The following is a 16005-nucleotide window of genomic DNA, read 5'->3' as shown; positions in this document are numbered from 1 at the left end:
AAACACCATAATTCTACTAAGACAAGCTTAGCTTCTTTATGATATTTGTTTATACTAAAAGTCCTCAATGCATTTCTCCTGACAGTTTCATTATGTTCCATGAAGCAGTCCAAACAGCTTAACTGTGCTAATGCAAAGAAATATGACATTTATATGCTACTATGTTTACTATGATACTCTGTTTATATGATATTATACGTTCACAGAAATATGGTAACGTATATAATTTGTTAACATAATGCCTCCAATGTTGTGTACCTAAAAACAACCTACTTCACAGCTCTTCTCCCAGCAGCCCCAGAGAATTGGAATAAGGAATCTAAGCAGTGTGTCTTGATCTTAATACACCTTCTTATTAAACTGCAGAAATGGAGACAACCTAACAGCAGCATACAGCCATAATGAAACTGTAAGCAGTAAGGAAACTGAAGGCTACTGAACATATACATATATAATTCCAATTTCTGTGAATTTCTAGAAGAGCATACCCTTGCATTCCAACAAGGTGCAATAGTTAGAAGTTAATAGATGGTAATACAGGAGGCACTACAACTGTATGTACCAAACTGCCAATATTTGCTGCAGAAAGTTCTAAGAGATAAAAACCTTAAACAAGAAACTAAGACTTAAATAACAAACAATTAGAACAAAGAAATGCAACTACTAGAGTTGGATTATATTTTAAAAGGCAGATTCTGAAAGGCAGTACATACGACTGATTAAAAAAAAACAACAAACTGATCCACAGAAAACAAAATACTTTTTACAACACACAGACACATACAATCACCACCACAAAGAGCTCATCCAGATTCAAACTGTAAGTAGACACACACGAACAGTCATTTAGATAGATAGTAGTGAAATAAACTTTTGCCATGAGTACATTATCTTGTGATTGTCCAAAAAGTGTAAGATGACTTGCAACAAATTCCTCTGAAGCAAGGGCAGACACAGTGCTCACCCATCTGGGGACACTAAGTGGCCGTGACCACATCACAGGACACATGCACTGCCCTAGTCAGTCCTAACCAGGGGTGTCGAGCTCATTCATCCGCCTCTCCTTTTCCTCCCCTAGTAAATCCAAGCCTGCTCTGAAGTATCTGGTACATGCTATTAGCAGAAACAAAACTCAATCTGATCCAGTACGGCAATTTTGACAATCCCACAGTAATTCACGCATTCCTATTCCTAGTTTTCGCTGCCCTTAAGGATCAGTAGTAGAAACATGATGAAAAGAAGTCTATTACAAATGCCCCTTGTGTATGTAAGATTAAAAAATCATAAATATTAACACGTTAACACATACTATTTACAACTGTGCCAAAATACACAGACTCGTTACATCATTGATATTTCCAAATAGAAGGTGAAATTTTGGAAAGTGTAAAACACAACAAATTATCTGAATAAGTACATACGACAAAACTAACTAAAATATCTCCTGCATTTTAAAATTATTTAAATGGTTTTTGAGTTTGAGCATATTGTGAGCTATTTGCTGGAAAACTATATACGAAATCTGTGATGCTTGTCTTTAAATCACCATTTCTTCTGCCACAAAATAAAAGCATTATATATTTTTCTACTGTTACTATTTCTCCTATTTGTACAGTTAGCTACTCTTTTCTTTTGAAGCTAGTAAAATATATAAAATTGCGAGGCAGTGGTAGATTCTTTTTACAAGTAAGTTGAGGTTTGGTTTGCATGTGTGATTTATAAAAGAAGGCAACAGGAAGATAAAACATATCATTCTCTGAACAAGGCAAATCACATGGCCAACAGCTAAAGCAAACTGTATCTGGGGCTTTACCTAATTTATGCAGGACTTTACCTAATAATAATAAAAAGTATGAGCAACCTTTTGCTGCATTCCCACAACAGCAACAAAACAGTGGTACAAAGAAAGAGCCAAATGTGATTTTTAACCTCTTTTTACATAAAATCATAAAAAAGCATAAAAGCTGGATTAACTGCCTCCCGAACCCGCGTATCACCAGCCGGGTTCTCATCCCCAGCTGGCAAAACTGGCAACTCTTTACTTTTGTTTAAATACCTGGTTTACAGCCAGCCAGACAAGCAAAAGCATCAAAAGGGTTTCATTTAGGCAAAAGGGAAACAGCCTGAAAGCAGTGTAAAAAAAGAAAAATACATCTCAACTTATTTTAATATAAATGCAATAAAATTGTGCATAATGCAGTCACAGTAAATACGCACAATTATTTTCTTCAAGTCATTTCTACTCCTCATGGTGTTAAGAAACTCCAGGATTTGTAGACTGTGACAAATCAATGGAAATGCTGGAGTCCAGCAGCTCCTACAACCAAATCCATACAATTAGGGCAGGCATGAGAACATGTCTATACAGGCTGCCCTAGCATTACAGAATCCTTTCCAAACAGTTCTTAGATTTGAGGGATTTGCTTTTAATTACACTGAACATAGGTCAAGAAAGCTTCAGCTCAGTGCTAAAATGAACATGACACACACCTGCAGGCTTTGTCCCTATGAATAATTCAACCTTTTCCCTACCATGAGGTAAATACCTGCTTTTAGAAATACCTCTTTTGGCTGCGGGGACTGATACTGCTGTCCCTCCAGTATTTGTGGGGTATCCTTGTATATGTGGGGTACCAGCCTAAGCACCTGGCCAGGCACAGGCACAGTGGAAAGTTTGATCTCATGGACTTTGTACACTGCCCTTTAAAAACTGCCTCCATCACCTCCAGCCAATTCTTCCCCCCCACCCTCCCCGCCAAGGACCCACAAATCTGTCCTTAAGCGAATACACTGTCCTAACAAGCCCATCCCTTCAAGGTCACAGCAGGAAAGGCACAGGCACACCAAAACCATTGTAAAGGGCACAAGCTCACCCACTCCGCTATCTGTTATAAAGTAATACATTAATATTTTGTAGGGGTATCACACGGAGGGATCACATGTAACTCATAAGCTACAGAAAGAGCAGCTACACTGAGTACACACTCCAGTCAGGTGCATTTTCATGAGGATGAAGTTACGTGCTTCCTTCCACAAAACTTGTTTAAATAGGCAGATCATTCAGATACATGACTTGCCTTCCTTCATCTGCCTCACATACGTGAGGTACCAAAATCCCAAGCCAGCTTGTCAAGATCTAGGTAAGGTTTTAGGAGATGAGAGGAGATCTCTCTTTTTTAGGAGGGATTGGTAACATTCACAGTCACTCATCCCTATTTTACACCTCACATCATCACTGTGCCCAAGTGTCTTCTCGGTGTTGAGTAAAGCAGGAGGTGAGCTGACTGCAGTTCAGTCTGGATGATACCATAGATTATGGGGAACAAAACTCAAAAAGTGACCATGATTTTTATTACTTGAGGGAATCTTACTCCATTTGTTTTTAGGGCTGTAGTTCAACAACTGGTTCTTTCAGAGGCACTGCCAGCCTAACTCACACTCCTGTTTCTGTTCCCTCACCCAGCTTCTCTTACCTTGCCAAAACTACGCAACACACTACACCACAGAGTAGACCAGTACTACGAAAGAAAGGAAAAAAAGTTTCACCCTGGGTTTTTCTTCACCTGAATCAAGTTTTCTGACCTAAGCCACTCAGTTGCCCTGGGAACATTTGCAGTAGCACAAGTGAGAACACCAGGGCAGGCAGCATCGGATGTGGCATTGCTGCACAAATAAATGCTTGTCACACTGCCCCAAAGTTACACCACAGAAGTTACCTGACTCTGCCAGTTCCCCCTGCACACACAGACAGCTGCAACAGCCGTGCTCACTTAACGGGAAAATTAAGGGCCTGATTCTCGTCCCAACCTGTGCTTCTCTAAAGCACTCCAGCAGTGTAACAGGGTTCCAAAGTGGGCATAAGCTCATTGCTGCACTGAAACCACTGCAGTTTTTACAGGCGTTGATGCTCCTCTAAAGCTTACACCTACACCTGCAGTACAAGGACTCAGCCTGGGTTTATGCAGATGCTTTTAAAAGCGCTGCAGAGGTGCTACTGAAGTTTGAATTTTTCCAGTCTTAGATAAATACGCAAGAGGTTAAGTAACTACACACTTTCTAACAAACAAGAAACATTAGCCAGACATCTGCTTCCAGGCATATGCAGGTACTTCAGTGCTTTCATGGATGTTTTTGAGGCACTAGACAATATTATAGTTTCAGCTAAGGGAAAGCTATTTATTTACCTTAAAACTTTCAGTTGTTTTGAGGTCAAAAGGCAACTCAACTCTTTTTTAAATTTACTGAGAAAGCAGGAATAGCCAACTGTAACAAGGGAAAAGAAAGTATTCTCCAGTGACTCCACTGTCTCTGCACACTTTGGAGTTTCTGGAGAGTATTATTGGCAATGACCAAGTATACGATGAGGTACTGCTTCATACACAGAGCAAAGACCATCAAGCCCTATGTACAAAATAAAAAATTCTGTTCACAGCATGAACTTTGCCTTTGTAATGACTGAGACAATACAAACACACTATAGGGCTGCTAAGATTGCAGTAATTCAATTGTGTTTGCCCCTCACATGTAACAATTCATTTTGCTGACAACTACAGATTAGAAAAGAAAAATATTCTTGTATTTGCATTTATTGACAAAAAGAGCAATCATCTAATACTATTCCCCACTGCTGAAAAGTCCAGTGTCTTGGACTCAAAAACATCAATAAAAATCGTTAGTACCATGGGAAGTTTTCTCTTTCCCAGAACACAAAATCCATTAAAAAGACTTCCTTCTCTACTTCACCAGTGGTTGGAGATTTTAACGTCTAGGTTTATCAGCCAATATATTTCCAGATGTTGTCTGCTTTAGGTATGTCACTCCTTTAAGAGCCTAGCATTCAGTTCACTGAATTTGATGTCTATTTAATTTTTATTGTAAAAACCAGTGAAAATATATCTTTTATTATCTATTTCTTTAGTAGCTAGAGCTGAAAGTTTTTTGGGAGGCAGCAGCCTCAGACACATCTGCAAACTCTTATGCACAAGGGCTTGGGGCAGAGACTTAGGAAGCCAGCGATTAAATGAGTCAGCCAAACAGAAGTTCATACAAACACATGCAACGCTTTTACAAGATTCTGTGAAAATAGAATTTTTCAGGAGGTTAGCCAGCAGTATAACAGATGAGGTCTGTGACCATCTTAAGTTAATGATATATTTCCCCTTGCCTTCAGTGAAACTAGGATTCTCTGATACTTCACTAATCACAGAAAGCTGGACAAGGTCTGAGTGCCTTGGACACAAACTGAGCTGAATGTAGAAAATCCCTTAATTCTGTTTTTACTGCATTGTCTTGAAACAAAACATCCCTGATGAGCAGTCTCTTTTGTTACACAGCAGAAATTCACACAACCAAGAAATGTACTTCCCACACACCTCTAAATGGTAGTTAGCTGCTGTAACTTCTGGACTCTGTGAACACAGACAAATTTAGCAATAACCTTGAGCATGAAAGGCTGCATATAATTCATTGTCAGCCTTCTACAACGGGTTTTCAGCATTGGGTTTTATCTTTAAAGGAACAATATCAAAATATTGGTTTCATACTTTGTACTAGATAACCAAGACAACTTACTGGAAAAGCAATTGCATTTTTGACCTAGTTATGATTTATCTTAATATATTAGATACAGACTTTCTGATAGGACATTACAAATAGCTTGTTGCTCAATCAATAATTTTGACAGAACAGATGGGAAAATATTTAAACATCTAAACAAACTGTCTGCACACCTATGTTGTGAAAGAAAACTGAGAACTTGGATACACCAATGTACTGTTAATTTAAGGGGAAAAAACTGTTTTCAATTAACCTTACAGTTCAGGTGGAGTGTATGTTCCTTAAGCATTCCTGGTAACCCTTCACACATTTTTATTGCTACAGTTGTTGGTCTGCTAACAAATATTCACCCACGTATTATTCAACAGAAGTTAAAAAGTATTTTTGCTAGAACTTTGTATCAATTGTGGTAACAACTACAACAATGATAAAGTTTATAATGTAACACTAATGAACAAAGGTAATACACATTTCTTTATAGAAACAGATTTTTATCCAAATGTATGAAAATCCTTCCTGCAGAAAGGTATGTTTGCCAAGTATTACACAAATTTAGTTATTACAACTGTATCTTGGCATGAACAGTGAAGGTATTGCTGTGTCAATAGTAAAAAACCACTTGAATGAATACTCATTGCTTTTATTATAGAGAGCTGAAAAGACCAAATGTCTGGGTTATACATATCCTGGGAAATGGACACCTGAGAATTAAGTCAAGGAAGAAAGTTTTCTATTACTGCTCTAATTTTCTAATGCTCTAATTTTTGCAGGTAGTTTTTCTCCATTTTGTATCTGGCTTGCACTGCTGTTTTACTTCTAGTCCTAATGTAGGCTACCTTGCTAATAAATTTTTGTACTAGATATTTCCCTCATCTTACCTAGCTTTTTGTTATGTAACCTTAAAAAAAAAAAGCAAACTAGAATTTTTTTCCTTTGCTGGCACATATTGTGCTGCATCAGAAATGGTACATCCTGGTATAAATGTCAATTAAGCAAAGCCTCCTAGAGTACAGAGCATGCAATACTAATTAATGTGTTTAACCAAGGGTCTCTGAGTTCAGTGGAAGCTACTGCACATGAAAAGAGTATTCTAACAAAGGACTGTAAGAAGTCAATGGCAACCCTGGCAATCAAAACAAAAACAAAAACCCACCAAAAAGACAAACCAAAACAAAATAAAACACAAGAAAACAACCACATCACATTAAAAAAAAAGCCTCAAAAGTAAAATCTATTCCATGGACAACAACAACAATAAACCAACAGAAAGCTAAAATAACTGTTCTAGAATGAACAGACACTTTCCATAAAAGGTGGCAAGTAAAAGATGATTTCAGTCTACAGAAAGATGGCACTTTTCTCTCATAACTCTACCAACTCTACCATTGGAAGAAAAACTGCAGACCTGCTTCATATCTGTATTAATTATCACTGCACTAGCAGTAGTCTCCATAACATACACTGCCATAAGATGCAAGATGTATAAGAAGTAATAAATAATGATAGTGCTGTGATATTTCTTTCTGGTTGCTCATTCTTCCTGAAACGATTTTGAATTTTTACTGATGTTAAACAGCATTTGTTCAGCTTTTGTTTACGCTTCATTACTCTCGGAAAAACTAAAGGCTTTTGCTGAGATGGAATTAATGTTTGCATTGATTAAATGAAAATGAATGAAAAAAAGCTTCGAGCATGTTATTGAGACAGCCTTTGTAAGAATTGTCATACTTATTTGTTTTACAAAAAAATGTGTGTTTTATCAGAAAATTGCTCTGCTTTAAAGTTCTGGTTTGAATACAACAGTTTATTTATGGGCAGTGTAGAGCGAATCGGTTTCCTAGTCTTTTGTTTGTTTTATTATTTTTGCATATTTGTTACATCTTTCCCCTTGAGAAGTCTGATAGTGCATGTGGACAATTAGTTTTTGTGTCTGATGAGATCAACCAGATTGCATGAAAATTCAAATTCTTGTTACATCATGGGTTATCTGGCTTCAGGAGAAAGCCTAACTCTTGTGCTAATTTATCTGTTGTTACAGCAACTCTTCTGTATGTGTAACTGAGCAATGCTTTCATACCCCCATCTAAATGCTCCCCATCTTTTGGTCTCGATACTGGTTATTGCCAATAAATGATGTTCTGCTCTGGATGCTCTGCCTTGTCCACATTCCATCATGTTCAATTCAGGGCCCCGCTGGCAATGCCAAGCTGACAAAAATGCCTGAATTCAAATCACTAGCATTTTCGATGACTTAGGAGCATAAGATGACACAGTGTAGTACACTAAAATATAATAAGTGATAACAAAACAGAAAAAAGACCACATTTGAATTTTCATGAGGTGCTAGCATTTCAAGGTAAAACAACTTTTTGTATTTCCATTACCTTTCAACGTAAAAAAGTAATTTGGTACTTAGAATTCTAGTATAAAGAGAAAAATTCCATATTGTGAATGTCCCATAAATCAAAAGCGAAAAATATTTTCAGGCATAGATGATATTCCTCCTCACACCCCCCACTGGTCCTCACCCAGAAATAAAATGTAGCCAAATATACAACAGACAGCTGTTCAAGAGCACTCGCCAACACTAAACCGCATTTCCACAGGTAAAACAAATTCTATTGTGCTTCTGCTAAGAATCAGACTATGCATGAAGCATCTAAGTAAACAGAGAGTAAATAAACTTGAACTATCTTTTTGAAGCCAAAGGAAAATTAGTTAAGCAAAGCACAACATCACAAATACAGTGTTTGGGTACTGAGCAAACTAACTACACTTTCAGGAAAATTAGTATGTTATCAGAAGTTGGGGCTTTTTGGTTTTAAGCAAAAGCCAACAACCAAAAGCAAAGCATTCTGCCTCACCAGGAAACAGTAATGTCTCATAGTATAGATTAAGACAAAGACCTACTTGAATATAAAAAGAAAAAATAATTACGGCATCATTGTTGGTAGAAGATTTAGCAATTAAATAGTCATCAGGTGAGATATTTTTTATTTTATGGAATAAAATACATCTCATAATTGATTTAAAAAAAAAAACTTTTTTGTTTATATAGCATGATAGATGTTAAGAATGTTAAGACTCCGTTAAACTAATGCAAACAAACAAACAAATCTTCAATCCACATGGTAGGGTAGGTCCTTGGATGAGGTGGTCCATACACAAAACACAGTATTTTTTTTTTTTGTTGATTATACCTTCTCTATTTACTTAGCTTTACATTTACCTAAATGACAAAGAGGTAATGCTGCCTGTTACAGATTAGCTCTAGTCATATGGGTATATTATTTACTATTTATTATATATAATTTATTTACTATTGTAATAAGAGGGTTAAAATCTTTCTTGTGACATCAGAAGAAAAATATTATCACAACCTGCAACACTACCGATATGTGACATTAAAGAATGATCCTTTTGACAGCATTCTTTAGGAAGGAAAATAATTGACTTGAATGCATAATTTTAAAAGGAAGAAAGAATACAACTACCACCTTTCCAGGTCTCTGGCTGATAAAAACTAATGTTCTATCCTTGGACAAAACAACACCATATAACATACTTTCCTAAATATACATTGAACACTCATAGGTTCCATTTCTTTTTATCAGTAAAGTTTTTTGGGTGGGTTCGGGGGTGGGGAGCACTCTATTTTGTTCATTCTAACTTGGCGATCAAAGACTTTTTATTTTTACACTATTACAGAAGTGCATTTTTCTAGGTTTCCAAAACCACCTTATTCAACCTTCCCCATCTGTCACCATCTGCTTCTTTTTAGCATGTACTTTTTGTGTGATCACATAAGCATGTGAAAAATAACTAACATTCAGATGATTGTCTGCTGGTACATTTGAGGACTGGGCATAATAAAAGTGAACTGCCAAAACGTACTTAACACTTCTAATTTTGTTGGGTCTTGCATGTAAGCTACATTTGATTTTCAAACTGTTTTACAGTTGGAAAGTTGATCAGGTACTCCAACTCAACAGTAAAACTGAGACTACATAATTAGCTCAGCACTAAAAAGATTATATTCAAAGAGAGGAACAAAACCCAGAAATACATCCACACAAGTTCACACATCCTTCTTGACTAAGTCTGTCTGCACAATGTTGCCTGAGGCACAGGATAAGATGCTACAAGCAGCCTAGTTCTGGACAGTCACAGCCTATGTCTTCTCTCCAAGCTACCCCAGGACAAGGAATAAAGGACTCTCATAATTACAAGGGTGTATGAAAGCTCATGGAAATGCTGGAGAAGCAAAGGCACTAAGCCAAGGGTAGAAATGCAATGCAATTCCTTAACAATACAGCAAATACTGCCTCTAGGTGCAAACTAACTGGAAGTTGCCATTAAGGCACAAAAGTTGAATGGTGGGCCTGTTTCCAGAAACTCTGTTGTGCTTCAGCACAGCATTTCTGCTTTTAAATGCACTTCTTAATACAGTTTTAAATGTGAAAAGATGTAAAGCCAGAGAAACAAACTTACCTCTTACCCTCCAAAAATACACGAACCTCACTCTAAGAGAATTTCATATATCAAACTATTTCTGTCTTTTTAGAGCACCTCTACAGGCCTCTCAAGTCTTTACAAAACCACTATGAACCAGAGTACCAATATACTTACATCAACACAGACAATTTGGTGGAGTGTCCCATTACCCTTTCTCTAAAAAAGGAATTAACAGAAGTGAAGAAAATAAAAAGAATGACAGGAACTACCCCTTCCCCTAAATAAACCCAAAAAGCCACCGACAATCAATCTTCATTAATGCTCAGCAGAGGTAACCAGATATGAGTGAGAACTTGCTCTTTAGAGCATGACAGAAGACCGAGCCTAACATAAACTTTCTTTTCCACTGTCTCTTTACAGTATTGCTCCAACTCTTAGAAGTTCATCTAGGAGGTCTTAAGGCCTTGTGAATGCAGATACCATGTAGCAACATCTTAACAGTTGCTTTCCCTTAATTTGTGCCATTTTCCACAAATTCCCTTTTCACCTTTTATACCCAGTAGTTCTAGAGGTTGAACATAATGGCACATACCTACTATTTATATAAAAGTTGTACAACATTTCAAAAAGCACATTACTTTGATGTTCAGTTCTCTTTAAATTATAATGAAACTTAAAGGAAAAGGAGATAAAAAGGAAACTGCATAAGCCATGACAAAAATTATTCTGTTTTTCAGTTCCTCTGTAGTCCTAAACAACCAACTCTCCAGCAAGCTCCTCTTCAAGTTCCTCATCAATTTCTCCTGCCTTTTGTGTCTCTCTGCAAAACATTCTATTATTTCTATTAAGAGAAAATTAACAAAATAGCATAATTGTCCTTAGTCCAAACTCTCTTTCCTGCCCACAACCACATTTTTCCCCATAAGAAAAACCTTCTCATCTCTTAGCTGTGTTTTCTGGCCTAACGATCTACCTGTGAGATTATTAGATTCATTTCATGAATTCTTTTTACCTCCTGTTAACCTCCCTTGCTATCCTCCTTCTTATCTTACTCAAATTCTTTTCTCTCTCCCATTAAAAAAAAGAAAAAGAAAAAGAATAGAAGAAAAAGGCCTCAGCTGTATTACCCACGCAACTTCACTTTCTTGGTAGTATAACATGCTGGTCTTTTTACATCCTCACCTTAGCTGATCTCTCTCAATTGGCCTGCCTCAGTTTACCCATGATGTCAACTACTTTCATCAGTAGCTACTGCACACAAGGACTCTCATGCTTTTCCCCACACCTGAAGAAGCTGTTCTGTAACATTAACATTGTGACTTCTACCAGCATTAAAATCCCTGTTTAAAACACTGTCCTGCTATGATGCCTGCAAAAACTGAAAACAACAATTTCCATGCTAGCCTGTCTCAGTGCATGTCAGCAGTTCCCTCTCTACCTATATATCACTTAGTTTCAACTCGTAGCAGACGAGCTATGTGGCAGATCATCATATTCTCAGTCCAAAACTTTACCAGGCTGCCTTTGGCAAATATCCTGATCCAATACAAGCAAGCGTTAAAAGAATGAAATAAATGTATGGCTGCACCAGTGACAAAATGCTTTTTCTGCCTCTACCACAACATATTATACCACAACATTCTTAGAAAATTCAAGTTCAATTCCCGTAAATATGGGTAAAGTGTTTTTTCTTGCTATAACCATGCCTGCAGTACAGGGTACCATGCTTCCCCATGCTGAAATTCAGCCACTTGAACTTTGATGGCCAAGTTCCAGATTTTGGGTCATCCCTACATCAAAGTCGTATCCTTCCCAAAAGAAAAGCTCTGAGTAAGAAATTAAGTGAAAAGTGAGGAAAGACAGCAGTTGCTTCTTGATAAAGGAGTTTTACCTTTGATTTCTCTGAGATAAAACTCAGGGAAATAATTGATGACACATGATCTCTTTCGCTCCCATTTCTAAAAGAAAGATCACCAAAAAAAGTACCAGCCAAAAAAGCATTGTGTAACTGATCTTAGTATTTCCTTCATCTCCACTGGCCTCATTTTAAAATAAGTTATAAGACATGCAGATCTTCTCATGCCTATGGACAAAGGCTGTGAATCTACTCTGGTTTTATTTACTGTCACACACTTTAAGTGATAGTAACTGCATAAACTAATTGAAATGGTCTTGCTATATTTTTTTTTAAATAAAAGACTACTGTTCTTATAGGGAACGCATTCATTCATCTTATACTAGTAAAACTTAATGAGGTCCTACCATACTCCCTGTTATTAGAATACACCTAATTATCATTGATAATCTACATCTATGACGAGTCATTTGAATGATCATCCATTAAGTCCCTTACAGACTTGTTCATAGCCAAAACATCTTCTCTCCTGTTACTAAAAAGATTTAAAGCTTCAAAATTAGTTTCCGGTACCTCCTGTGACACCAAAATTTAGTACCACAGTGACTGCCCTACTGTAACTAAGACCATGCACTTAGTTCTAAGAACTTGAACTGAAATGCAGAGAGCCAGAAACTGCAATCTTATAAGAAGTTACCCTTATAAATGATCAGAGCTGCTAGAACTTTTATTTCTCTGCCCAAGTAGCTTCATTTCCTGAACGTTCTATTAAAGAAAGTCTGTAGAGGTCTGTGTATTTATTAGCAGGTCTTTGATCCTTGACGATCAACTGAAAACTATCAAAATCCAATGTCTCACAGGTATATTTACAAGTACAAGTACTTTCTCAGTTCTATTCTTTCTTTATTAAGCAAGTGATACTGTCTGCAAAAGACATATGGTCCTCTCCTGCCTTTGCCACTACAAAACTGTAAAAGAAACATTTTGTGGGTTTTTTCTGAAAAAAATCAAGAATACATCTGTGTTTCCTAAATGGGATCACAATTCATCTTTTTCTTATTGGATCTATGTTTATTCTCTGACACCACAATGATCTCTGATGTGACAGCTTACTTTGAAGGATAACAGTGAAAACAGACTCCTAAGAAACAGTCTCTTCTTCCTGAAAAACTACTAAAGGAATGAGAAATTATAAAATACTTTATACCTTTTAAATGGGGAATACCGCAGATTCTTAGAGCAGAGGGAAATATTAAATACTACCAGTACACTTACACACACAAAAAAAAGAGGCTTGCATTAGTTCTACTACAAATAATAAAGGAATTTCACTACTTAGCAGATAACCAAATTATTCTCAAAAGACTATATAATTTCACAAATAAAAAGTTACTTACTATTCTTCAATAACTATGACCAAAATGTACATCTGTAGTGTAAATGTATACAAGCCCTGCTATTTGACAGTAGCAACTATTTTCTTCCTGGAGAACATATTCATACCCTACCATCTTCTGTGCTTGGCACATAACTATGTAAGACAAGCACAGTCAATGCTATTTCAGTTTTCTTTATACTGTAGAATAGTGGTGTTGGATAAGAGGGAAGGACTAGGAGAGGACAACAGGAACGGAATGTACCTGTGGAGCACCTAGCTGAAAGCCCTGCACACCCCCTGTAACAACACTGTGCTTGGTGAAGGTATAAACTTCCAGGTGGGTGCAATGAACAATAAATCAGTGATGGTCCAGAAAAGTAAGTCTAGCTCCAGAGATTAAAATTGGCTCCAGCCTGGCAATCTCATTACATTTTTTTCCTGTGGCTCACCATCCATTTGTTCTGTGCATGGGCAGGGGCATTTTTCTGATCTGCCAGATATTAGTACAGTCAGTCTCGGGTCCTATATGAAAGGTCAGGCCCCATCAATGTGAGATGAAAGAGCGTTTTGAACAGAGGGTGGGAAGGACTACTTTGATCCCAGAAACATACGGTCTGTGGGGAAAACAGAGCAACAGGTATGTTTATTTTCTTATTAAGAGTAATTCTGAAATCACCTTGGGAAATAATGCTGTATGGATTCAGAAGGATACCTTCACCTGATAGAATGTCATGCAAGGAGGAAATACACCTTACCCTGGCTTAGCTACTTCCCTGTTTTCCTGTTGGAAAGCAAGTGCAATCTAGTTTTTGCAAAAAGATGGAGAGCGAGCAGGACTCTGTGCCTCAAACAATGGTCCAAAAAGCATTTGGAGGACCAAGCTCAAGTTTTTGCTTGGAACTGAATCCACAGCACTGAACTAATACAAAAGGTAGACAGCAACCTCAGGCTACCCCTGTGTGTTACACAGTGTACTGTCCTAGTGTCCTCTACCATCAGACAACAAGTACATGGGAAACTGAACCAAAAGGCCTGCAGAAGAGATGCACCCATCACAACTGACCTAGATGAAAGAGGAGGATGCAAGGGTATTATTAAAAGGACAGATGCTGAATGGATTTCTCTACATAGCTGGAGAATATTTTGCTCCTAAAGACAGGCTAAAAGGTATCTGCCTTTACACTTTACCATGACGGGGCAAAACATAAGTATATGCTGCCATTTGTCCTGGGACAAACAAGCAGGAATTCACCATGGTAACAGGATTAAAGTCCAGCTGTAACATTAGGCTGTCATGATCTGCAATTTGTCAAAAGGCAGTAAGTCTTTGGCATCTGGTAATCATTCCTGTGGCGTGAACTGCAAGGAGGAGTGATTTTTGTGCATTCATTCTCTGACACATGCACATAATAGGCTAGAGGACCCAGTCTCTTGATGGTCCCTTCTCAATCAGCTGTCCCAGGCATAAAAATAGATACAGTTGCCTCAGGTGAGCAACTATCCAGCCAATGCACTGGTAAACACAATTGTAGCAGCAGGGAGTATGAAGGGAAAGTTTCCTTTTTGCAGTGGTGCCCATATGCTGCTAACTTCACCCTTTTAAATAAAAATGTGTGGATGAAGGTGCTGAGTCTTCTTACACCGTATCAGTAACCTGTCTAGGTTGCTCACTCTAAACCCTTTATCTCTGAGGTAAAAGGGAATGAGTTATGTGGTTCCCAGGGTTAATGAAGAGTCAGCTTCCTTCAAGAAAGATTTGTACAGGGTGGGTCTCCAAAAATAGTCATAATGGGAGGTGGAGGAGAGGAGTGGGACTGCTAGAGAACAGAACGGCAAACTGGATCAAGTAACTTGCGGTAAATGTCTAAAACCCAGAATGATCCCTTGCCAAGTTCGACGGAAGACAGCTAACGTTTCCAAAAGTGAGAGATGGAGAAGCAGATGAAAGCAACTGAATGGGGTATTTGCACTCTTTGAGAATGTTTTGAAGACTGCTGACAAGAAGACAATGAAAGGGTAAGAGCTGGCAATGACACCTGTAGTCTATGCCAGTGATGACAGTATCCTCCCTTGTGTTATTCTTGTTGCTGGAACAGATTCTGGCTGTGGAACACAAGGGAAGTGGCCATTGTACCAAGCCAAACAGGTAGATCTGCAACTTCTTCGAAGTAGCCATAAAAGAATCAAAGCAGGCTAAGAATAGTTCTGGAATTCTTAAATGTGGATAACTGCTGAATTTCTCTGCACTAAACACCAAGGACATGTCAGAAATTGCCAGGATAGCAACAATCTGCATGCAAGTCTTCCTTGGAATCTATGGGATGGGATTCTGCAAAGGAGACCAGGTATCAGTGAGTTTGTCTTCCATAGATAGAGCAGCTGGTGACTCACCAAACAGCTGAAATGAACACACTTAAGCAACCAAAATTATTTAGGTACTTCAAACCTGCAGTGAGAGCATGACTGCTCAGATTTCTCTTCATTGCTGAAAGAACCAAGGAAGATGGAACCAGATGGATGAAGAGAAAGTTAGTGGCTCCTAAGAATACTGATGTTTTCTTTATAGCTGGAGAAAAAGAATGTATCAAAAGATCTTGCTATGATCCAAAATGGTTTCATTAACTCCACCTACCATAGTAACTTATAACTAACTATTAGCAGTTTCAACTTCCTCCCTGAGTGCAAATTGGAGAAGACTTCAAATTTGGTTTAAGAGATTTAGAAAGACTCTCAAAGCTGCAAACCTGACCACCCCAAAATC

General features: G+C 37.7%; 1 protein-coding gene across 1 annotated transcript in view; it reads right to left on the bottom strand.

The window, feature by feature from the left end:
- Positions 1-16005, bottom strand: part of AKT3 (v-akt murine thymoma viral oncogene homolog 3) — a gene marked incomplete at its 5' end in the record, with an annotated part of 47784 nt that overhangs the window by 19429 nt on the left and 12350 nt on the right. The gene's annotated exons all lie outside the window — the stretch shown is intronic.

This window comes from Phaethon lepturus, unplaced genomic scaffold (assembly GCF_000687285.1).
Source record: "Phaethon lepturus isolate BGI_N335 unplaced genomic scaffold, ASM68728v1 scaffold17326, whole genome shotgun sequence".
NCBI lineage: Eukaryota > Metazoa > Chordata > Aves > Phaethontiformes > Phaethontidae > Phaethon > Phaethon lepturus.
The sequence above is the reverse complement of the archived record's forward strand: the minus strand, read 5'-3'. Positions and strand labels throughout refer to the sequence as shown.